We start from the raw sequence: 8,247 nt of genomic DNA on the forward strand, positions 1-8,247 counted from the left end.
TAAGCGACTGTTTACAAGTTTATACGGCCGATAAAACTACTGTCCTTACTTCGTATGGCTGTCTACGAATTTGCTATCGCAATCGTTGCTTCGCCTTTGGGGCGAAACTGCGACTTTTTTATCACCTCCGTATTTTTGTGCTTATTCCATTGACATGGGAATAAATCGTTACTCGCAAGTAGCACTCTGTGTGTATGTGTGTTCCTCTTCCTTTATGCTACATGATACGAAGCGCTTCCCAATAGCAAGTTTCCCGCTAGTAATTTTAGTAGTAAACTGGACGTTCTAACCCTCCGCGAGCTGGCATCACATGCGCCCTCAATACTCAAAGAAAGCGCGGCGCCGGCAGCGCGAATGCGCTTGAGTGACCGTAGATTTGATAACGCAGTAAAAACACAACAGGCATAAAAGAGTAAGCAATGCAACAAGTCAGCTTGGAGTAAACTTTTATTACACTTGATGTTGATGAACCGTGGCAGAAATTACGATTATTAAAAGGCAAACCATTTTCACCTTAGGAGATATTGGTATTGATCGTACAAGGACCGGCGGGAATGGTTTGCCAGCTATAACGCACACGCCCCTCGATATATACCCAGGTTTGGGAGCGCACCTGCACCCTTCCGGGCAGCCTCCTTGAGTTCCAGGGTCTCTACACTGTAATGGAATAAAAATTGCGCGAAAGCCATTCACGATAATTGTAATTGTAAGCCAGTAACCGAATGCTTCTAGACAGCTGTTCGCTTTACTATAAAAGAATGATGGGCTTGATGGCGTATATTTGTTACACTGAGGATATATAGAAAGCACTCGTTGTGTCATTCCGTAATTTGGCAGAGAACAGAGCCGTTGACCAGAGGGAGACAATAACAAAGAGGGAAAGGTAGGGAGGTTAACCGATGATGTGCCCCCCAACCGGGCACAGAACGCTGGAAATTGACTTTAGTTATGAAAGATTTCATTGGCCTCAAAGCAAAGGCGCAACAAGATGCTCACCCAATAGGTATTTAAAACACTGGCAGAACCCACCTCACGATGACTGTTGGCGGTAATTCGATTAGCATTCAATAATTGTAGCGACACAATGTATTGCCACCGATAAACCTTTCCTGTCTCACTGTGCTCTGAGTCGTTCTATGCCAGGTATGAGGTGCTGCGTTCTCTATTTCAGCACCACATTGCAATTGTAACGTAGCGCCCTCACTCTAAAATATGTACTTTCAACGAATATAAAATCTTTATACACAAAACCACGCGAGGCGACGGAGCCTATTCAAATTATACGTGCCAAAACAACGATTTTATATAATGAGGCACGCCGTATAGTGGAGGACTCCGGATTAATTTGACCACCTCTGGTTTTTTAGTGTGCACCTAAATCAAAGTACACGAGAGTTTTTACCTTCCGCCGCAATCAGCATGAGGCCGCCGTTGCTGGGATCAAACATGCGCCCAGGCGCTCGGCAGCGCAACGCCAAAGCTGCTGGGCTACCGCGAAGAGCTACAGCATATTGAATAGGAGCTTGTTTATGAAAACGACACTCACGCTTTGGAGGCCACACTGGTTAATCTGTTCTTGTATGTCCTGTGGATACTGTCCAAGCGGCTGCCTGAAAGCAGACGTAGCACAATAGCGTTAGCAATTCCTGGCGCGTAACACCCTCTGTTGTTGTTGTTGTTATAAATATTTTTGCAGGGAGTGTTACTATATATAGATGCCGCTTGGCTAATGATAACTCCATAAAAGCAGCGAACGCTAAGCAAAGGCAGGACACAGGTAGCTGCGAAACGATGGGCTACGGACGTCAGGTAAACAAGTGAATCTGATCGACTGGTGCATCTATGGAAATTTTTGTTTTAGCTGGACAGTGTGCATATAACCTCGTTATTTCTATAGGCTGTCACCGATTATAGTTGAAATGAGAGCCAGCGCGAAGGGGAATTCGCTCACCGCTGCTGTAGCTCTTCACGCCTACGCTCTGAGAGCGAGTGTTCGCGGTCGTCAAGTGAGACGCGCTCGTGTTTTTTCTGTGCGCGCGTGACACCGTGCTAGTGAATTAAGTTAATAAGCGGACGTTTGCATCAGTTTGCACAGCTGATGAAATAACTTACGTTAGTGCGTATAGCTGTCTAATATTTTGCTATCGCAATCAATGTTTCGCCACTGAGACTTTTTCAAGCGAAGCTTGTACATAAACTAGCCTGCGCCGGCGATGTAACGCTAAAAAAAAAAAAAAAAAATCTGCTCTCAGAGCTTGTGCCACTGCTCCCGCGTTCGTCGTTGTCGTCTGCTTCCACAACTACATGCCTACGTTGCCGCTAATCATTCCAGCGTAGAATTTTATTTCTCTTCTGTCGTCGTAATGGAGATGCCGCGTTTAGGGGGGTATAAGCCATTGCTTAAGAATAATTATTAGAGCAAGTACAACGCAACAGCACATGCGTGACATTACGAAGATGCCACATAAGCTGACACAATGCTTCGATATACGTCGGTTGCAACAAGATTCACGATAGAGGCCTTCGCTCTGCTCTGCTTGTTCTAACTTGCAGCTCGTCAAGAGAACGCTATGCGCACTGTCGATTCACCGGAACCTTACGGCTCTCAAGAACTGGCTAAATTTCAGTAAAATAATTCTGCCCACGAACCTACACACAAGTGGAAGAAACTATATTTTGCCACTATGGAGTAGACTGACGCGCTCAACTAGGACGGAGCTCAAACTGACAAGAACACGTACTGTGTTCTCTAATCGTGTACCTCCTTATAGCCTTTATGTCCAATTCCAAGAAGTTTTCTACTACGTATTGACTAGCCCAAACTCTATTTTTTTCTTGGTTCCATAAGAATATCCACATATTTCCCTTTTAATGAAATTCCAAACAGTAACTTAGAGTCTTTAAAAGAACGCAGTCAAAAAAGTCAATACGCACCTTGTTTTTCTGTTTGTCTGCAGTGATAAAACCGTAGAAAACCAGAATAAACACCACGCCATTCTCATCATTGTGTTTGTAGACCTGTCGAAGACGTACAAGATTTAACGGGACGACACCCATCTATCACTTTCATATCTTTTGCGCAATGCTGAGTGCACTATAATATGCAGTACTAACTAGCTAAACTTCAAAATTGTATAGCGATAGCAATTATATGGGCTCTCCTGCCAAATTTCTTCCGTCGTTGGCGTCAGTGTCGACGTCGACGTAAGGTTCCGTAGAAAGTCCAAGTGCGATAAGGTCGAGTTCGAGCGCCGTATGCTGTAGGTGAGTGGGAAAGTATGCCAAGGAGAGCCGAGAAGAATGGTAGCTTTATCTCGCGCGCGCGAGGGAGGAAGGTGGGGAGGATGCTTGCAGTCTACTCGTATGCGCAAGAGGGAGAACAGGGGGATGTGCACACGCTAGGAGGGGGGGGGGAGGTAGGGGTGCGCGTGATTCCCCGAAGAATCGTGCGAAGGAACGAGATTCTCCTTTTAGTGAGATGGCAATTATGTGGACTTTCCAGGCGAACTTCCATTGTCGCCGTCGGCGTTGCCGTCGCCGTGATGTTCTGTATAAAGGACAACTGCGATAACATCGCGACCAGGCTCCGTATGCTGTGGATGCAAGTACAAGTGTGCGAGGTTAAGCCAAGAAGGATGGTGGCTGGATCTCGCGCGCGCAATGGAGGAAGGCGTGGCGGAAGTGGGCCCTCGTCGAGAGCGCGCAAAACCACAGAAGAGGGGGGGGGGGGAGGGGGCGTTTTACTCAGATGGCGGCTGCGTCTGGCGCGGTTGAACGCGGCAGCGCGGGCCATATATCTTGAAAGCGATCTGCGGTGGTTACAGAGTCTAGGCGCGCCATGTGCTGAAGACTTCGTGTCCGCTGTGTTCTCTCTGCCTAGTTTGTGCTGAAGTAGTGTTAGCCATCGCTGCTAGAGGGCACCGCCGTCCTACAGCCGAGTTCGAGCTATTCGGCGAGAACGCACGAGCAGCAGCAGCCGCAGGCCGCCACGGTCAGCAAGAGAGATGCAGGGGATTCGCGAAGAAAGGTTCGTTTTAAAAAGCGCTCGTTCACCGCGCGGCTATGCGCATACGCATAGCTGATCGCCGCGCTGCTGCGGGCCCCGTTCAAAGCCCCAAACAGGCGGGAAATTTTCGTCGATCCTGGCGGGGTTACCGGCGTAACGTATCCGACATCTCCGGCCGCTGTTAGGCACGACGTAAACGCCGGACTTTACGCCAAGCTGAATAGGAGGCATAGAATGGAGGTAGCACAAGCCTACGTTCCAACCTCCAGTCACCATGATGAAGGAATAGAACAGCTTTATGAGGATGTTGAATTACCGATGAGAAAGGTGCAAACTGAGCATACTCTAGTAGTCGTGGGCGACTTCAATGCAAAAGCGCGGAAAAAGCAGACTGGTGAACAAGCAATTGGCAACTACGGCATCGATTCTAGGAACACCAGAGGAGAGGTGTTGGTAGAATTCGCGGGAAGGAATAGACTCCGAATAATGAATACCTTCTTCAGGAAGCCCCACAACAGCAAGTGGGCCTAGAAAAAGTCTTACAAACAAGGAATGAAATATATTTCGGACTTTCTGCCCATGCCAGCATAGTGCAGGATGTAGAAGTGTTAGGTAAGGTAAAGTGCAGTGACCATTGGTTAGTGAGGTCGAGGATTTCTCTTAATTTGAAGACAGAAAGAATAAAATTAGTCACGAAGAAACCGGCCAACCGAGACGCAATAAGGAGAAAAGCAGACCAATTCAGACTGGTGCTCCTAGCCAAGCTACTTTCATTCGAAGTAGTGATGAACAGGATACAGGGGCTCCTTCTACAACTAGCGAAGAAGTTAGAAGGGCCTTGCAAGACATGACCAGAAAAGCTACTGGAGAAGATGGGATAACAGTCGATTGAATTAAAGAAGGAGAGTTGTCATTCTTGAAAAGCTTGCGGCCCTTTATACGCAGTGTCTCACGACTTCAAGTGTATCAGAGAGCTGGAAGAATGACAACATTATACTAATCCATAAGGGAGACGTTAAAGAATCGAAGAATTATAGACCCATTAGCTTGCATTCAGTATTGTAAAAATATTCACCAAGATAATTTCCAATAGAATCAGGCCAACACTCGACTTCAGTCAACCAAGAGAACAGGCTGGCTTCAGGAAGGGATATTCTACGACGGATCACATCCATGTCATCAATCAGGTAATTGAGAAATCTGTGGAGTACAATCAACCTCTATATACGGGTTTCATAGATTATGAAAAGTCATTCGATTCAGTAGAGATACCAGCAGTCATTGAGGCACTGTGTAATCGAAGAGTACATGAGGCATACGTGAATATCTTGGCAAATATCTACAACGGTTCCACAGCTAAATTGGTTCTCCACAAGAAAAGTAGAAAGCTACCTATCAAAAAAGGGGTCAGGTAAAGAGACACAATCTCTCCAATGCTACTCACTGCATGCTTAGAAGTATTCAAGCTGTTAAACTGGGAACGCTTAGGCGTGAGGATTAACGACGAATATTTCAGTAACCTTCGGTTTGCAAATGACATTGTCCTATTCAGAAACAATGAAGACGAATTACAACAAATTGATTGCGGACCTTGACTGAGAAAATGCAAGAGTAGGGCTCAAGATTAACATGCAGAAGACAAAAATAATGTTCTATAGGCTGACAAATTGAACAAGAATTCATAATCGCCAGTCAACCTATAGAGTCTGCAAAGCTGTACGTTTATCTAGGTCAATTAATCACAGCGGACCCTGATCATGAGAAGAAAATTTACCGAATAATAAATTTAGGTTGGAGTGCTTACGGCAGGCATTGTCAAATCCTGACTGGGAGCTTATTACTGTCGTTGAAAAGAAAAGTGTACAATCATTTCATTCTACCGGTGCTAACATATGGCGTAGAGACTTGGGAGTTAACAAAGAAGCTCGAGAACAAGTTAAGGACCGCACAAAGAGCGATGGAACGAAAAATGTTAGGCGTAACGTCAAGAGACAGAAAGAGAGCCGTGTGAATCAGAGAGCAAACGGGGCTAACCGATATTCTAACTGACGACAAGAGAAAGTAATGGAACTGGGCAGGCAATGTAATGCGTAGGGTAGAGAATCGATGGACTATTAGAGTTGCACCATGGGTGCCAAGAGAAGGGAAGCACAGTCGAGGACGGCAGAAAACAAGATGAGTGATGAAGATAGGAAATTTGCAGGCGCAAGTTGGAATCAGCTAGCGCAAGACATGGGTTATTGGAGATCGCGGGGAGAGGCCTTCGTCCAGCTGTTGACATAAAAATAGGCTGATGATGATGAAAGTGTCGCAATGCTGATGCAATGAGGAACGCTGGTAGCTCTGCGTGGTAGGTGTCGCCCCTCGATGGTGCAAGAGATGCGAACGACGGGGGACTGTCGGTGTTTGTCAGCCCCCAATGAAATGTATACAGGGTGTCCCAACTATAATGGACTAAGATTAAAAAAAATGCATTTGCCACGTAGCTGGACAGAACCAAGGTAATGTTGTTTACCATCACTTGGAGATAGGTTATTTATTGCATTCTGCCTAATTACATTATTAGTCTGAATTATTCTAGCAACTTCTCAAATATTGTAATTAGATAAAAAGTGTCAATGAGAAAATTGCAGAGCAACATGAAAAACTCCCGATACAGCTTTCTGTTGCTCAATACGTGCTACATAAGAAGGTTTTTCCGAACGTGAAAGAAGCCCGCGAACACACGCAAAGTGCCTCGAACGGCCAGAATATTCCAGAAGATTGCGAAAAAAAAAGTTCATGAAAAACTTTTGCATCCTGGAATTAAACTCTGTGTGCTGCCGCAGCTGATGATAAGTATTTTCACATATCAAAGTGTACCTTATTTTTTTCTGTGGTCAGAAACTAAACAGCGGAGTTATCCTGCAAAAGCAAAAGTATTCAAAGAAAAAAAAAAACCATACCTTGTATTAAGCGCCTCAACAGATATTGCGGCAGTGAGCCAGAACTCAAGCAAAGTAGCTTTCGTAGCCTTCGCCTTGCGCCTCAGTCGTGGTGCTCCAAACTGATTGATCAAACTACATGCAGATCGCCTTTATATATGTTCAACACAGGCGTTAAGGACAATGCACATGAGTGATCTTAAGCTGTCACCTTCTATTGTAATGCCTTATGCATGGAAGCGAAACGGCCATAAAAACAGGAAACACCTGTTGCCAACGTTCTGACGGAATAGAATAAATTTCACACGTTTCAAAATAGGCATCTCTCTGTTAAGTTCATGACCTTTTCTCAGAGCACTAGCTTGCAAGAAAGGACGTAAATGACTATATTGAGGTTCTGAGAACGGTTAAAAAAACTGAATCTAAAATCTGTTAATACACTGTTATTCCCGTTTTTATATTGAATCAGAAGTAAAATGCGCATTGATAAATATGGCAACACTGTCAAGTGTCTTTACCGTTAGGCACAGCTCCTTTTACCTAGTTTTTATAATTGTACACAAACCGCCGTGGTGCAAGTGGCTGTGTCAGAGGCCTTCGTCCTGCAGTGGACATAAATATAGGCTGATGATGAAGAGATGTAACCACGTTCGCAGTATGTGCAACGCGTGAAAGTGTTCCCAGCAATCGTAAGGTGCATAGATTCGCGCGCAGCGATTAACTCTTGTATTCCGACAAGCCAGTGAACCTACATCCACCCGATGTAGTCCATGAGAGCTTCGGGCCGCCCCGCAGCCTCTTCATGTGCATCAAGGGAAAGCCGAATGGTGGCCAGTTTGGCATCGTAGGACGAACTGTTAACGGGCTGGTGGACGTTGGGGAGATGGTCGACACCTTCCAGAGGAACGTGTTGGACGAGATGGGCGTCTACGTTAACCTCAAGAAGACGAAAGCTTTCAAGTCGATGTACAGGTAGACTCACTTTCAAGGGGAACATGCAGGCATCTGCCCCGCAACTTGCTGGTACTGCAGTTGGTGGCACATGTGGAAGTGCTTGCGATGCACTTTACCTGCCTATACCTGCCTATACCAGCTCTTCTCTACCTATAGGTAGAGAAGAGCTGGCTCCGCGTGTCATCTGCCGCAATGTTGCCGCGAGTATGCGCAACGCTATCCTTCTCTCACTTTATATATATATATATATATATATATGTGTGTACGTGTGTGTGTGTGTGTGTGTGTGCGTGTGTGTGTGTGTGTGTGTGGGTGTGTGTGTGTGTGCGTGCCTGCGTGCGCGTGTGTCACGTGTTACTGTTT

General features: G+C 45.7%; 1 long non-coding RNA gene across 1 annotated transcript; it reads right to left on the reverse strand.

Annotated features, from left to right (window-relative positions):
• Nucleotides 1-1,539: 1,539 nt before the first annotated feature.
• On the reverse strand, nt 1,540-7,036 carry LOC125940260 (uncharacterized). The gene is made up of 3 exons (XR_007463485.1): nt 6,952-7,036; nt 2,935-3,018; nt 1,540-1,610 (listed from the first exon to the last, which is right to left on the reverse strand). It is a non-coding gene; the product is annotated as an uncharacterized LOC125940260 (long non-coding RNA).
• Between the last annotated feature and the right edge of the window lie 1,211 nt (nt 7,037-8,247).

Source organism: Dermacentor silvarum, chromosome 9 (assembly GCF_013339745.2).
Source record: "Dermacentor silvarum isolate Dsil-2018 chromosome 9, BIME_Dsil_1.4, whole genome shotgun sequence".
In the NCBI taxonomy this organism is placed as follows: domain Eukaryota; kingdom Metazoa; phylum Arthropoda; class Arachnida; order Ixodida; family Ixodidae; genus Dermacentor; species Dermacentor silvarum.